This window comes from Tiliqua scincoides, chromosome 4 (assembly GCF_035046505.1).
Source record: "Tiliqua scincoides isolate rTilSci1 chromosome 4, rTilSci1.hap2, whole genome shotgun sequence".
NCBI lineage: Eukaryota > Metazoa > Chordata > Lepidosauria > Squamata > Scincidae > Tiliqua > Tiliqua scincoides.
Window position 1 is genome coordinate 140,841,532 of NC_089824.1, and position 14,512 is coordinate 140,856,043.

General features: G+C 43.3%; 1 pseudogene; it reads right to left on the bottom strand.

Annotated features, from left to right (window-relative positions):
* Positions 1-13,108: 13,108 nt before the first annotated feature.
* Positions 13,109-13,225, bottom strand: LOC136650087 (5S ribosomal RNA; annotated as a pseudogene).
* Between the last annotated feature and the right edge of the window lie 1,287 nt (positions 13,226-14,512).

The window sequence follows — 14,512 nt, forward strand, 5'->3', positions numbered from 1 at the left end:
TGCTGGTGCCAGGTTTCTGGCTGCCCCGTAGCAACACCCTGCAGTGGGCCTACAAGGCACATTGGTCCCCCAAGTCACTTCCAAGGTTACTGGCACCACTTTCCACCGACTTGACAAAGAAAGTATCCCTTGGGGCCCCATGGCTGATCATTTATAGACAGGAGTGATGGGTACAGTGGCAGCACAATTCTGTTGACTGACTTGACTCACCCTTGCCACTGGCTCCAGGTTTTAATATGTCAGGGGTTGGCCTGGCCAGTTATTTCTTGGCCACTACACAGTCTTCTTGACTCCTCACACTACTCCTGGCAATGGTTGCATAGTGATTCACATTGAGAGAAATTCACGTTAGAAGCTGACTCAGGCTCAAGATGGTTCTCAATAGGCAACTCTTTCCACCATATGCATAGGATCATAGAGACACCCATATGTCCCATGATCTTCTCACCTTTTGGGGGGTGGGGGAGAATCACACAGCTTGGGCTTCTGTGCAGGCAGGCAGGCAGGTTGCTCCACTATGGGAATAGGAACTCTGCCCATGGCAAACATTTGTATGGGACCAGTTACAGTGGAATCCTGGGCTTGGTGATTCAAGTAAATTCATCCCACTGTAATGGCTAAGAATGACAGCCCCACTATAATTGGTTTCTGTCCGAAACCAGTAGTGATAGGATTACTGCAGTATAACTTGTTCTACCATGGAGAAAGAGCCTTTAAGTTACCATAGAGGAAAGTTGCCCTCCCCATTCTTACCTGTTCAGCAGATGTGACATTGTGGTGTCTCAGCAGTCCTTTTGCTAGTGCAGCAAATCACAGAACCAGTTCCTAATCATTTAACGTGCATCATTTTCTAAAACTGATCTGAGAAAACATTCTTTCAGGGAGATGCATGTACTTAAGGAAGCACCATCGGCATTTGGGAGAATGCTACTAGGGCTGATTCTACATGCTGGCTTTTATTCTGGCATCACTCAAATACTCCCCTATGAACTCCCATTCTCCCCAGCTCTCCAAATTATGCGGCAGCATTGTGATCTGGCTCTCATGAAAGTTCATTACTGATCAGAGCAATCAGCTGTGTGCTTCATTTACTTAATTGTGCCATAATGGCTTAAAATTTGCTTTACCTATATACAATACTGCAAACTATCCTCAGGGGATAATTGCAGATTAATTAATAAATGGAGCCATTCATGGGTTTCAGAGGTTCATTTGGGTTGCTTCCACAAGGTTCTAAACACGCAACAGCAACTTCCGTTGCTGATAAAAAAGGAAAGACAAATGATATTTCCCAAAGTACTGTACATTCTCTTATCAAGACACCATTCATATCAAATTAGATAAACATGCCTATCAGAATTGAAAATTTGATCTTGTTGAATGCTGAATACATAGGCCTAAACTCAGAATATCCTCTCCTCAGTAACATTACTGTTTCCTGTTCTATATAGTTAAATGAAGTTCAATATGTTTATGTGATACAGAGCTATAGGTCCCTTTATTTGTATCCCACCATCCATGGATGTCAGGGCAGCATGCCTGAGGTTATCCTATTTTAGACTCACAACAATTAACATAAGAACATAAGAACAGCCCCACTGGATCAGGCCATAGGCCCATCTAGTCCAGCTTCCTGTATCTCACAGCAGCCCACCAAATGCCCCAGGGAACACACCAGATAACAAGAGACCTCATCCTGGTGCCCTCCCTTGCATCTGGCATTCTGACATAACCCATTTCTAAAATCAGGAGGTTGCGCATAAACATCATGGCTTGTAACCTGTAATGGATTTTTCCTCCAGAAACTTGTCCAATCCCCTTTTAAAGGCGTCCAGGCTAGACGCCATCACCACATCCTGTGGCAAGGAGTTCCACAGACCAACCACACACTGAGTAAAGAAATATTTTCTTTTATCTGTTCTAACTCTCCCAACTCTCAATTTTAGTGGATGTCCCCTGGTTCTGGTGTTATGTGAGAGTGTAAAGAGCATCTCCCTATCCACTCTGTCCATCCCCTGCATAATTTTGTATGTCTCAATTCCCTGAAATCAGTTAGGTGGAAACAGTGGCAGACCTCCCATTCACTCTATGGGGTAAATGCCCCGGTGTGGAGACTTGCGCGCATTTAGGACCCTGCAGAAGCCTCTCTGAGGCTCCCAAGGGGGTTGGAAACTATGCTTCCAGTTTTCCAGAAGCAGTTTAAAGCATCGGAGAACCTCAGAGAGGCTTCCCCGACAAGTACTGGAGTCACGCAAGGTACCATGTGCACCAGGTAAGGATTTGCACATGGGGATTGGCAACATCTCACAGGGGGCACCATCACAGACTTTTGCCCCAGGGCGTGGGGTGGAGAGGTTTGTCACTGGATGGAAAGATGGAGTCCCAAAATTGCATCGTGAGCTTCCTGCTTGCACAGGGGTTTGAATGCAGTTTTTCCAGGTTCTGGTCCAAAATTCTAACCACTACACCATTGGCTCTGGCTTTTGTGGGGAATTGCACTTACTGAAAGCCCAAGAACATCAATTTTTCAGCACAATACTGTATGTATACCCAGAAGTAAGCCATATTGAGTTCTGTGGGTCTTACTGCCAGGAAAGTGTGTATATGATTGCCATCTTAGACGTGGCTATCAAGAGAGGACTTGGTTTAAGAAAGAGAAGCATGAAAACTCAGAGGAGGAGCTAGAATTCTGCTGTCAATCTCTCTTTAAAAGAAATATTCCAAAGACAATATTCCTATTCAATCACTTCTTCATTCACAAGCCAATATAGATGCTTGTGACTCAGCTCTCAAGAGGACCAGTCAAACTCTTAGTCAAGAGCAAGACAGATATACTGAAAGCTTAAGGCAATGGGAAACAGGGATGTCTTCAACCCATTCCACTGAGCAGCAAACCAGAGAGACAAAGCAGGAACAGGAAGTGAACTGTTACTCATAAAGACAGAGATACCTATATATCGCACTAGGGAGGTGAGCATGTTGGTAGATGTATAGTCCGAAAAGACAGCTAAAAAAAAACCCAGAAGACACAAAAGGGAAAGACTGAGGTAAATATACCAATGGGGCTCACAGCACTTTCTTCAGATAAATTGCCAGCCCATCGTCACAGTTGAACTGACAAAGACCAATACTAGCAAAATGGTTTCTGGAAGGTGTGGTTTTGCCCCTTTCTACGAATTCCTTTCTACACTGCTTCCTCTTCTTCCTGCTTCTGTTCCATTTGGGGAAAGTGAAACAAAGCACCAACACTCAGGGGCCTGAAACAGGAAGCAGCTCATTGCAGCAATTAACTGCAGGAAGTGTTGATGATTTGCATCAGGAAGAAGAGGTGGGCAGAGGGAGGTGAGCAAACGAAGGAGGGGGGGCTCAGATGGTCATCTTCCAGTCCAGTGGTGAAGTGATCCCTCCCCATGCCATGCCTGCCTTCTCCTAAAGTTTCAGGGAAGAACTATAGTGGGCTAAAAAAAACTGTGTATATTTCTTATTTGGTACAATTGAGTATACTATTCTTACCCTTTGCCCCCCCCCCCATCTAAAGCCATTGTTTGATAATATTTTGATGCAAAAAAATACATCTCTCTCATATTTATATCTCCCCCCCCCCCAAAGTTGACAATATATGAAATAAATCATTCTGATATGTGGTGGATCTTGGGGTGGAACCCAGAACAGAACTGGAGGTAGAGCCCAACTCTTTTTGTTTGGTCTCACAGCCCAGCACAGGATAGCACAACACAAATGCATTCTATTCAGTGAAGATCTTGCAGCATATAAAAAAGGCTAAAGGGGAGAAAATGGCCCTTGCCCTTTCTTTTCTGCAACTGGCATGAAAACAAAACACTTGGCTGGATCATTTTTTTTTTTTTCCTGTTCAGTTGGCAACTTTGTAAGGATTGGGCCTGGAATGGATGCAAGGTCAGGATTCAAGCAGAGTGAAAGCACAAAGGTCAGTGCTCAGATCTTTATCAAGGGACAACATGAGGCCATTGTCATGGAATGATGCTGGCTGAGAGTCTAGAAGCCTGAAGGCAGGCGCTCAGATTGGAGCCAGAAACTTTATGGTTGTAGCACAAATATAATGATTCTCATTATATAAAGATTCATCGTCCTCAGCGGTGTTATTGCAAATGCCGGACAAAACAGATTAGAACATGCAATGCTTGAGATTAAAGTTACAAAAAGAGAGTGACGATGGTAGTGCAAACCCATTGATTATTTTGTTGAATGAATGTAAGATATTTATTAAAAGAGTCCCTTAACAGCACTTGGAGTCAGGTTTTGTTGGGTTCTTTAGTATGGGTAAGGCTTTATGCTGGGAGAAGCTACATTGATTTCTCATTGTATTCCAAGAACTGATCTTCCATAGTGATGATGCTCTTGAGTGACAAAGAAAAAATAAAGAGCTACATTTAGGGGCCTTTTCAGACAGTGAAACTGAACTACAACGGCTTGTGTGCCCCTTTCTCCATCACTATCCGTGCAGACTGCCAGAAAACCTTGGGTTGTAGAATGGGTACCAACATTCTGAAAAGGTGAGATTCAAAGTAGATTTCAGGGGTCCTCCTAAGACAAGCAGCAGAATTTGGGGGGGGGGGAGCCAAAATGGTTCTTGTAGCACAAGTGACATGTCTCAGAGGATTTCGGCACATCCCTCACTATGACCCAGAAAGGCATGACTGCATGCCTGAATACACTGGATTGCATTTTCCTTTCAATTTTCCACAACCTGCCTTATAAAATCCAGCAATGAGCAACTTGGTTTTGTAATTTTTTTTCATTGAAGACACTCCAGACTGGGAAATGTTCACTCTGGTTAAAAGAACTATGTGTTGGCTCTTCCCTGCAATACAGTGTTAGTGTTCTAAGAGCCAATTATATACCTTCTAGACTAGGCTCCACAATGTAGGCTCACAGAACAAGTCTGGCTTACCTGATCGTTTTGTGTGCCAAATAAGGAAAGGGTGTATGGAGTGGCACCTGTGTCCAGGATTTTCCTGAGATGGGAATAAGCCACTTTGGGTGGTGGGAATCAGAGACTTGACCCTATATCTGTTATTTCAGCTATAAACACAGATGGTTCTCTTCAGGCATTCTAATGAACATGTGCAGATGGAACATGTAGTAGATAGAGTTCGCCTTCAGAATTCCATGCACATATATTGCATTAGTCTCTGTCTTCCAATTTGAGTCTCTGAAAAGTGTTGGTGGTATTTCACAGTTCAGTAGAAATCAGTCAATATGTCCTTTACATCTAGATCCTTCCTTAAAAGCTGATGGAGCAATCTTTTAAAGAAGTGTTAAAGTATGTGGCAACAGAAGCTTAAAAGCTTCTTGGTCTTAATCACCAAATGAGTCACTGCCTGACCGAGAGGATGTCTAATGTCCTGAGTACTAGTCACCAGGAATGAATAAAACCATGTGTTAACCAGTGTGAGAAAGTACATCCTAATCAATTCTCTTATGTCTGAATATGACCTTTCTGGGTTGCAGTTTGTTTTTCAAAATTCTTCAATGAAGATGCCAGCCTTCAGATCCCGATGGATGGGGTGGGAGTCAGGGGTTAACAAGGTGGGTGCTGGCCAAGGGTTCACGTCCAACAAAGGGCCCACTTGGCCCTGATCTCTAGTACTGCCCAGTACAACATCAGCAGGAAGGTTCCATGGAGATCCAAGTGCAGAACTTTGCACCTGGACCCCCTCCAACTTGGTACTGAAGTTGTCTATGGAAGTAGCTTGTTTTTACTACATACTCTTTACTTTCCCAGGGGAGCATAAAATAAGTAAACCTAATTACAAATGACATTTTTTGAAACTATGTTGATGCACTTCAGACCTGCGAGATTTTCAGTCTTATAAAGGCACTTGATCTCCGGCACTCAACGATCAACGATCGCTCAACGATCAACGACAGCTCAACGATCTCCGACACTCTTTCTCTTGATACCAAGCTAAACAATGCATCAGTAAAGCAGCTACCACGTTTTCCAGACTCACAAAGAGAGTCTGGTCCAACAAGAAGCTGACGGAACATACCAAGATCCAGGTCTACAGAGCTTGCGTCTTGAGTACACTTCTGTACTGCAGCGAGTCATGGACTCTTCGCTCACAACAGGAGAGGAAACTGAACGCTTTCCACATGCACTGCCTCCGACGCATCCTCGGCATCACCTGGCAGGACAAAGTTCCAAACAACACAGTCCTGGAATGAGCTGGAATCCCTAGCATGTATGCACTGCTGAAACAGAGACGCCTGTATTGGCTTGGTCATGTCGTGAGAATGGGCAATGGCCGGATCTCAAAGGATCTCCACTATGGAGAACTTGTGCAAGGAAAGCGCTGTACAGGTAGACCACAGCTGCGATACAAGGATATCCGCAAGAGGGATCTGAAGGCCTTAGGAATGGACCTCAACAGGTGGGAAACCTTGGCCTCTGAGCAGCCCGCTTAGAGGCAGGCTGTGCAGCATGACCTCTTCCAGTTTGAAGAGACACTTGCCCAACAGACTGAGGCAAAGAGGCAAAGAAGGAAGGCCTGTAGCCAGGGAGACATACCAGGGATAGACTACATTTGCTCCTAGTGTGGAAGGGATTGTGACTCCTGAATTGGCCTTTTCAACCACAGTAGATGCTGTTCCAGAACCACTTTTCAGAGCGTGATACCATAGTCTTCTGAGACTGAAGGATGCCAATGATGATGATAAAGACACTCATGAACTGTTTCCAGCAGATAACATACAATATACCCTTCCTGGATGGTAAAAAAAACAAAAAAACAAAAAAAAACGACAGTGTGTGTTCCCTTTATCTTCATCTTAAGGGGAATGGGAGCATAGACCTAGCATAGATATGCAAGCTAAAGTTATATACTGAGAAAGAGAACCAAGGATGGCATGATCTGCTGGCCGGTTTGGACACTATGACCCATGTGGCCAGGGCCAACCCTTGAATTCTCAGTACTAGAGAAAGTGGTAGTGCCCAATTTACTATTGGGGGTGGGCAGTGTGTGCCACAGCCCTCAGCAACCTAAAGCCAGCACTGCAGGGAACTCATCCAATGAGATGTGACTATTTAGCTGTTATATAGTGGGTGTTCTCCCACCCACTGTATAACAGCTTATAATTCTCTAATTCTCTCCTTAAACTCCTATGAGTATGCATAGGTGTGCTTAAGGACAATTTAACTTTCAATCCCTGTGTAAAAAGCAGTGCTTGTAGAACTCCTGAGATAGCAATATGCCTTTTAACTTTTCTATTTTTATCAAAATTTGGAATCTGAGGCACACTGTCCCCGAGATTATAAAATTTTAAAGGCAGGTCAGGTTGTAGGTCTCTGTCAACCTGGGATCAAATAAGAGACCCAGAATGAACAGAGAGGATGCTTTCATGTTCAAAATTCGTAAGCCATTGTTAAATATAATGTCAGTCATCTGCTCAATTGATAGCCGAACAAGTCGTATCCTTTCCCTAAAACCTTGTCTTAAGGTTTCTGTGTGCGTCTCAGAAGCCTGATGAGGGGGATTATATGACTGATCGCCATCTGGTTTTTACTGATATGCTATATAGAGCCTTCCAAAGACTGTAAAATCTGATACAGGCCTCAGTACTTTTCTGAGCATTTCCTCCAAGGCTGTGAACCACTAGGCAGTTTCCTACTACTAACCATGTATATTAAGTATAAGTATTAAGAATCCACATGATACCTTTTTGTGATTTGTTATATGTCTTCGTTTTGATCCTTAGCCCCAAACATTGGATGCTTGACATGCTTATGCTTAAAAAGTAGGACTAATTCAAACATAGTCCTTTTTTTAGGGGGTGTGTGTGTGAACATTTTAGGAAGCATCATAAAGCAGTCTTCCTTTGGAGTATCTGACTTGCAGGGAGAGCGGCAGGCTTGATTCTGTGGTGTTTCTGAATGAGTTATCACTAGCATTGAGCTAGAACCTCGACATTTGGAGATGAGATGCAGGGAAGCAGGAAGAAGTGCTTCAATTCCCGTCTTCTTTTGTGTGGTGGTTGCAGCTGCCTGGTGGTTTTTTGGCACAGATGGCAGAAAAGCAGTAAAGCATGAAGGCAAAGGATGTCCTTCTCGTTGTCCTTTAGGTTAGTGGAAAAAAGGCAAGGGGCTCTGGCCACTGGCATAAATTAAAGGAAGCTTTTGTAAGTTGGTGGAATGATTCTTTTTCTGGGCACTTAAATTTGGGATGGTGTAATCCATTTCTGTGGCCAGTGGGATCTGTGCAATCAATGCTACAGGCTGTGATGGCATCTTAGCCGGAACTTCTATTATTGGGAGCTTCCTCTATGAATGGAACCTGTGGTTTGCTCACACATTATGATTAGACACTCAGACTAAGTGTTGGGAGAGTTAGAACAGACAAAAGAAAATATTTCTTTACTCATGTCATTAGTCTGTGGAACTCTTTGCCACAGGATGTGGTGATGGCATCCGGCCTAGATGCCTTTACAAGGGGATTGGACAGATTTTTAGAGGAAAACTCCATCACAGGTTACAAGCCATGAAGGGCATGAAGGGATTAGCTGGTCACTCATCAAGAGGGCCAGGTAGGAATCTTTTTCTGTCATTCGAATTCGCTTTGGATGGCAGTTTTTTCGCCTACCTCAGACTGGCAAGGGAGGGACAAAGTATTCAGTAGGTTTCATGTTTTAAAAATTGGTCACTTGTGTTTAATAAGGTGGCCTAAGTTAAACCCAAATTGCAGCCTGGTGTCTTCATTGGGGGTGCAAGGGTAAATAAAATGCCAGATGCAGGGGAGTGGCAGTGAGATGCAAATATCTTGTGTGCTCCCTGAGGTATCTGGATTTCCCCCCCCCCATGACAAGTTTTATTAAATGGTTTAAGATGTTCTCAGTGGAAAATTGTAAAGGGAATAATTTATTGTATAATGAGCCTATAGTGGACTCTATGGTATAGACTCCATCGTAAAGTGATTTGATCATTAAGTGAACCTATTGTAAAGCAGGAGTATACTTTATATCTGTTAATACAGTAGGTTGAGGTATTTGTTTAGTAGTTTGAGGTATTTGGATAAAACCCATGCTTTTAAAAAATCACCATTAATCTCTTATTTTTGTTCATTAAAAAATATGGAATTGATTTGGATACCAGTTGAGTTCAGGAGTCTCTTCCTTAATATAGTTTTATAATGATGTCTTTACTACAGAATGTTTATTGAGAGATGTATTCAATTGGCACTGTCTTTAATACAGAGAAATGATCCAGGATGACATTATGCCATACCAACAAGTAGTGGGAAAGAATTCATCTCCTTCTCTTTTAATATTTCAAATTAGAAATACAGAAGAACATTAACTCGAAAACAATTTATTCTGCAAGTTGACGGAAATTGAGCAACACTTGTTCAAATCTGTATCCTCAAAGGGATAAGCAAATGCTACTCTTTATTACAAGGTATTGATTAGACATCTCCAAGTTTTTTAAATGATTAGAAGAAAGGCCTGGGAGAAGAAGATATAAAATGGCTATGATTATAGGAAAATATGCCTATGAATCTACTGACTGTTCCACTGGAATTTAATTCCTAAGCATATTTGTGATCTGCAGGATGGTGCTTTGTGGAAATGTCAAATCCTGGCAGCTGGCATACAGCATGCATTTGATTTTGTCCTAATATTCTGAAATTTTGGGAAGAGGCTACAAACAACACTGAAAATGTTTTGGGAAATATTTTGCCATGTACCACTTAAGAGTTGTTGCTTGGTTATCAGAAGGAAGTAGTGTTGAGAATTGACTTAGAAATGATTCTGTGTTTAATAAGAGCTTCCAGATTATGCCTAGTTGAGAAGTACAGATCCCCCTGAACCACCATCTGTGCTGCATTGGTTAAGGAAAGTACAGGTGGAGCCTATTTATCTGCATTAGTCCCGTTACGTGACTCGGCACGATTAACAAAAAAATGTGTTGTGCTAAATTGCTTAGAGTTGCATAGAGCTGCAGCCTGACACTTCCAGATGGAAGGAAACTAAGGCAGTTCTCAATCCCCTCCCCTCTGTACTCAGCCCTCCTGTTGCCAGCTGTCCTGCTTCTTTCACAGTTGGAATGGTGAGCTTGCTTGCGAAGCCTCTGTGTCCCAGGCAGCCTCCCAACAGCAGGAGGTTCTACTCTTCCTCTTCACGCCTGCCGCTCTCCCTGGCCACCATCATGGAAGCTCCTCTGCCCCAGAGCATTCTGGAACTTCCAGCTCACTGCTCACCGTCACCTGTCTCTCCAAGGCTTCCCAAGGCTTGCTTGGGAAGGCTTGCTGGAGCAGGAGAGCCTGCATGGGGGGGGGGGGGGAATTCAGCAAACACTATCTGGATTTTTTTTAAGCAATCTCCTCTCCTCCCCCTCCTGCCTCCTCCTCCTGAGCCCTCCCTGTTGCCAGCTGCCCTACTTCTTTCAGAGGTGGGATGCTGAGCTTTTAAGAGTCCAGCCCTATGCCTTTCTACTCAGAAGTAAGCCCCATTCCAGTCAATGGGGCTTACTCCAAGGAAAGTGTGGAGAGGATCCTAAGCTATATCTCATGCTTTGCCTGGTGGGAAGGCTTGCTTGTGTTGGTGATTGCCTGCATCATGGGGGGGGGGGAAATTCGGCAAACACTCCCTGGATTTTTTAAAGCAATCCCCTCTGTTGCTACCACAGCTGCCCCTGTGTGTGTGTGTGTGTGCGAGCGAGCAAGAGCAAGCTCCACCTTGCTGCATGTCTTCTGGTTACACAGTGTTTTCTGCCCCCCCCCCCCTTCAGCCTCTTTGCTGGTTCAGTGCCTTTTTGCAGTGTTTTGGGTGGCCTGGAAATGGAGCGAGATGCCAGCGCAGGGCAAAGGAGGCAAAGGTGTGTGTGACTTTTGGTTCCCCCACCCCATTCTCGTTGAGTCAAATCTGAAGATAAAAAATTTGTGGATGAATAGGCTGCACCTGTATGGCCTATTTTAGATGTGCTAAAGTTGAATTATAAGAGGTCAGTGGAACAAGTTTAGATATATTTGTAGAACAGTGGGTATTTTTAATTGAATACTTGAATAGTAAGTATTCTGTTCCTTTATACCAATTTGTAATTGTTTATATTGATCTGCAAGTTTTTCACTTCTGCCCATTGTTTTTCCCTTAATTCTCTCTGATGACTTGTGTGTGTAAAGAATATGCTGACATAAAAGCACTCTCCCTTTTTTTGCTGATGGGTTCAAAAGTATTTGCCAAAAGTAATTCAGAAATAATTCCATTCCCTCTGAATTATTTCCATGTGTTGGCAACAGAGCCTCTTGATGTCATCATGTTCATTACAAAATCCCATGTGACTAACCCAAGAATATCAAGATGTAAGACAAAGATGTAATTAGAAGAGCAAAAAATGGTGCTGGCACCAGAGTGGCAGCAAAGAGTGACAGTGACCATGAAAAGAACTGGTGAAAACTGTAAACATTCTGAGAATTAAGAAAATCTTTGAGAAATCTTTCTGTGACTGCAAGAGCACTCCTTTTAATCTCAACATTTAAAAAACAGAACATCCAGCATGATGGTGTTGAGAAGTTTTATTGCCTACTATATGCTTCAACTGTTCTATTTATCAGAAAAAGTTTTGGTCCTTGTCTCTGCTGGTAAACCTTTGTCCATATTTGTTCTTTCCTCTGGGGTCATGCCTCCTTAGGACATTGCTAGTGTAGTTTGCTAAAGAACACAAGAACATAAGAAGAGCCCAGCTGGATCAGGTTAAAGGCCCATCAAGTCCAGCTTCCTGTAACTCATAGTAGCCCACCAGATGCTTCAGGGAGCACACAAGATACAGCCTGCATCCTGGTGCTCTCCCATGTGCCTGGCATTCTGAGGTAGCCTATTTTGAAAATTAAGAGCTTGCACATACCTATCATGACTTGTAACCTGTGATGAACTTTTCCTCCAGAAACTTGTTCTTAAAGGCATCGAAGCGAGATGCCATCACCACTTCCTGTAGCAAGGAGTTCCACAGACTAATTACATACTGGGTAAAGAAATATTTTCTATGGTCAGTCCTAACTCTCCCAACACTTAATTTTAGCGGATGTCCCCAATATATATCCCTGTCTGGTGTTATATGAGAGAGAAAAGAGCATCTCTCTATCCATTCTATCCATCCCCTGCATAATTTTGTATGTCTCAAATATGTCCCTGCTTCAGACACCTCTTCTTGACTGAAGAGCCCCAAACACTGTAGCCTTTCATCGTAAAGGAGGTGCCCAAAGAAGGCATTTCAGGATTCAGCTGTCTTCCCAGGATTCAGCTGTCTTCAGCTTGTCTCTCCCTACTGTCAGAGTAGGGAGAAGGCAAATCATCTCCTGCATCTATACATGCAGAAGATAAAGCATGCAGATACGATGGAAGGCAAAAACAAAACATTCCACACTCCTTTAATTGTTTTTATTCATATATGTACTGCAGAAGTTCCACCAAAAAAGTTCACAAAGTAACACTGACAAAAATACTGAAGGAAAATTTATAGTTTTCTGCCACGTCTTTGACAGAAAGAACAACCATCCTCCTTATATTAAAAGCTGTGGAAGGGAGTAACGATTTTGAGGATTCTTCCTCATGGCTATTTCAATGCATTACACTCAACCTGGGCAAGTCTCAAACACCTTTGACGCTTTACTCTAACAACAGAGCAAGAATGGAGAAGGGGGGTTGAGGAAGAAACAAGATTCTTGGCTCTGTGGGGAGCAGAGAGAAGAGAGTAGAGCTCACTCCTCCCCATGTGAACTGTGCTGCTCTGCTGTTGTGGAGAAAAGTAAGGAGAGGGGGAAGGACTGGTGAGAGGAAGTGGAGAATGTCTTCAGCTTCAGAAAAATGTTTGGAGATCACAAGGCTTTTGTCTCCTTTTGGGATGCAAGACTCCTGAGCTCCAAGACTTCTTTCCAGCCCCAAATCCAGCAAAATTCTCCCACATTACTGGAGGCAAGACTATGGCAGAGCAAACATAAAGGAGGTGAAGTAGAACATCATGTGCTACTAGATGGGGTTTGCAAACAGCCCAATCCTATGCATGTCTCCTGAGAAGCAAGTCCCACTCAATTCAATGGGACTTGGTTGGCCTCCTTCAGTCTCGAAAGACTCTGGTATAAGCCTACAGGACCTGGTATTCCCAGGCGGTCTCCCATCCAAGTACTAACCAGGCCTGACCTTGCTTAGCTTCCGAGATCAGACGAGATCAGGCATGTGCAGGGTAACAGTTGCTGTCCCATATAAATGTGCATAGGATTGCAGCCAAAGTGATCCTTCTTATGAGGATAGTGGTGCTATAAGCCTATCTCATAAGAGATGTAGGGAGGTATGAAAGGTCACTACTGCCATGGCCAGACAGAGGCATTTTCGTGTTCCAGAGAAAACATGAAAACGGCACTTGGCCCCTTCCCCTTCACTGGATAACCACCACTCAGTCACAATCCTATTAGGCTCTTTGCTTCAGCTGTGTGAATGCCTTTCTACATGGGGAGCCACTTTTGTGAGGTAGGCCCCACTTGGCTCTGGCTGATTTTTTAACCATGTCAGTGAAACTATCAGCCTCAGTTTTATAAGAGCGGTTTCATACACAGAGCTTCCCATGCAGGAAGACACTTAAGTGCTTTCTTTCTCATTGCCAATCAGCATGCCAGTGTGATGTTTGACTCAAACCTTCTACTTAAAAAATGCATGAAAGGCATGCACATCCTGTACAACTTTCCAGCACTTATACAGACATGCCAACAGAGTGTGTGCTGTGCCGGGGGGGGGGGGAGAGGTTCAGTCACGGAGGCGTCAACGTAAGGGAATGCTTGTTCCCTTGCCCTGGAGCTGCACTGAGGCTGCATCAGCGCTGGAAAGTTGATAGGATTGGGCCCTAAGTTTCTTATTTTTGAGTGTGCCAGCACATTTGCAGCACAGTCCTGTGCATGTTTATCTGGAAGTAAGCCCCATTGTGTTCAATATATTTTACTCCAAGATCAATATGTGTAGAAATACAGTCTCTCTATCTCTCTCTCTCTCACTCACTCTGTTTGTGTGTGTAATTTTTAAAAATGCATTGTAATTTTCTCATATAAACTTATAGCAATGTTGACCTCAGCTGTGCTTTTTTTTTTTTTTTTTATCCTGCTCTCCTACATTTTTACTAAGCAGTTTATATAAGATGTCTGTCTAATGCTTGTAACCCTCCAATCAGGAGATTTTTATTCTGGATCGGCTGCGGTCTTGTTCGTACAATAAATAAGTGGTGAACAGAGACGATTAGATTTGTGTCTTGATCTGTCTGTGAATACATGCAATTGGAGATAATGGAGTGGCAGTAATAGCTGCTGAAAGGCAAATGTTGTCAACCAGAGGAAGTGTTAATTGTGAAAGTTCCTCAGCATGATGCCAGTCCCAGGTGGGGGTATGTTTATCAAAGGATAAAATTGATTGCGAGTCACACAATTGCTGCAGTGATAAAGGCAGGGTGAAGTAGTAAATACCCACCTTCCAATTTCCTAAAAGTTACAAATCTTAGGAA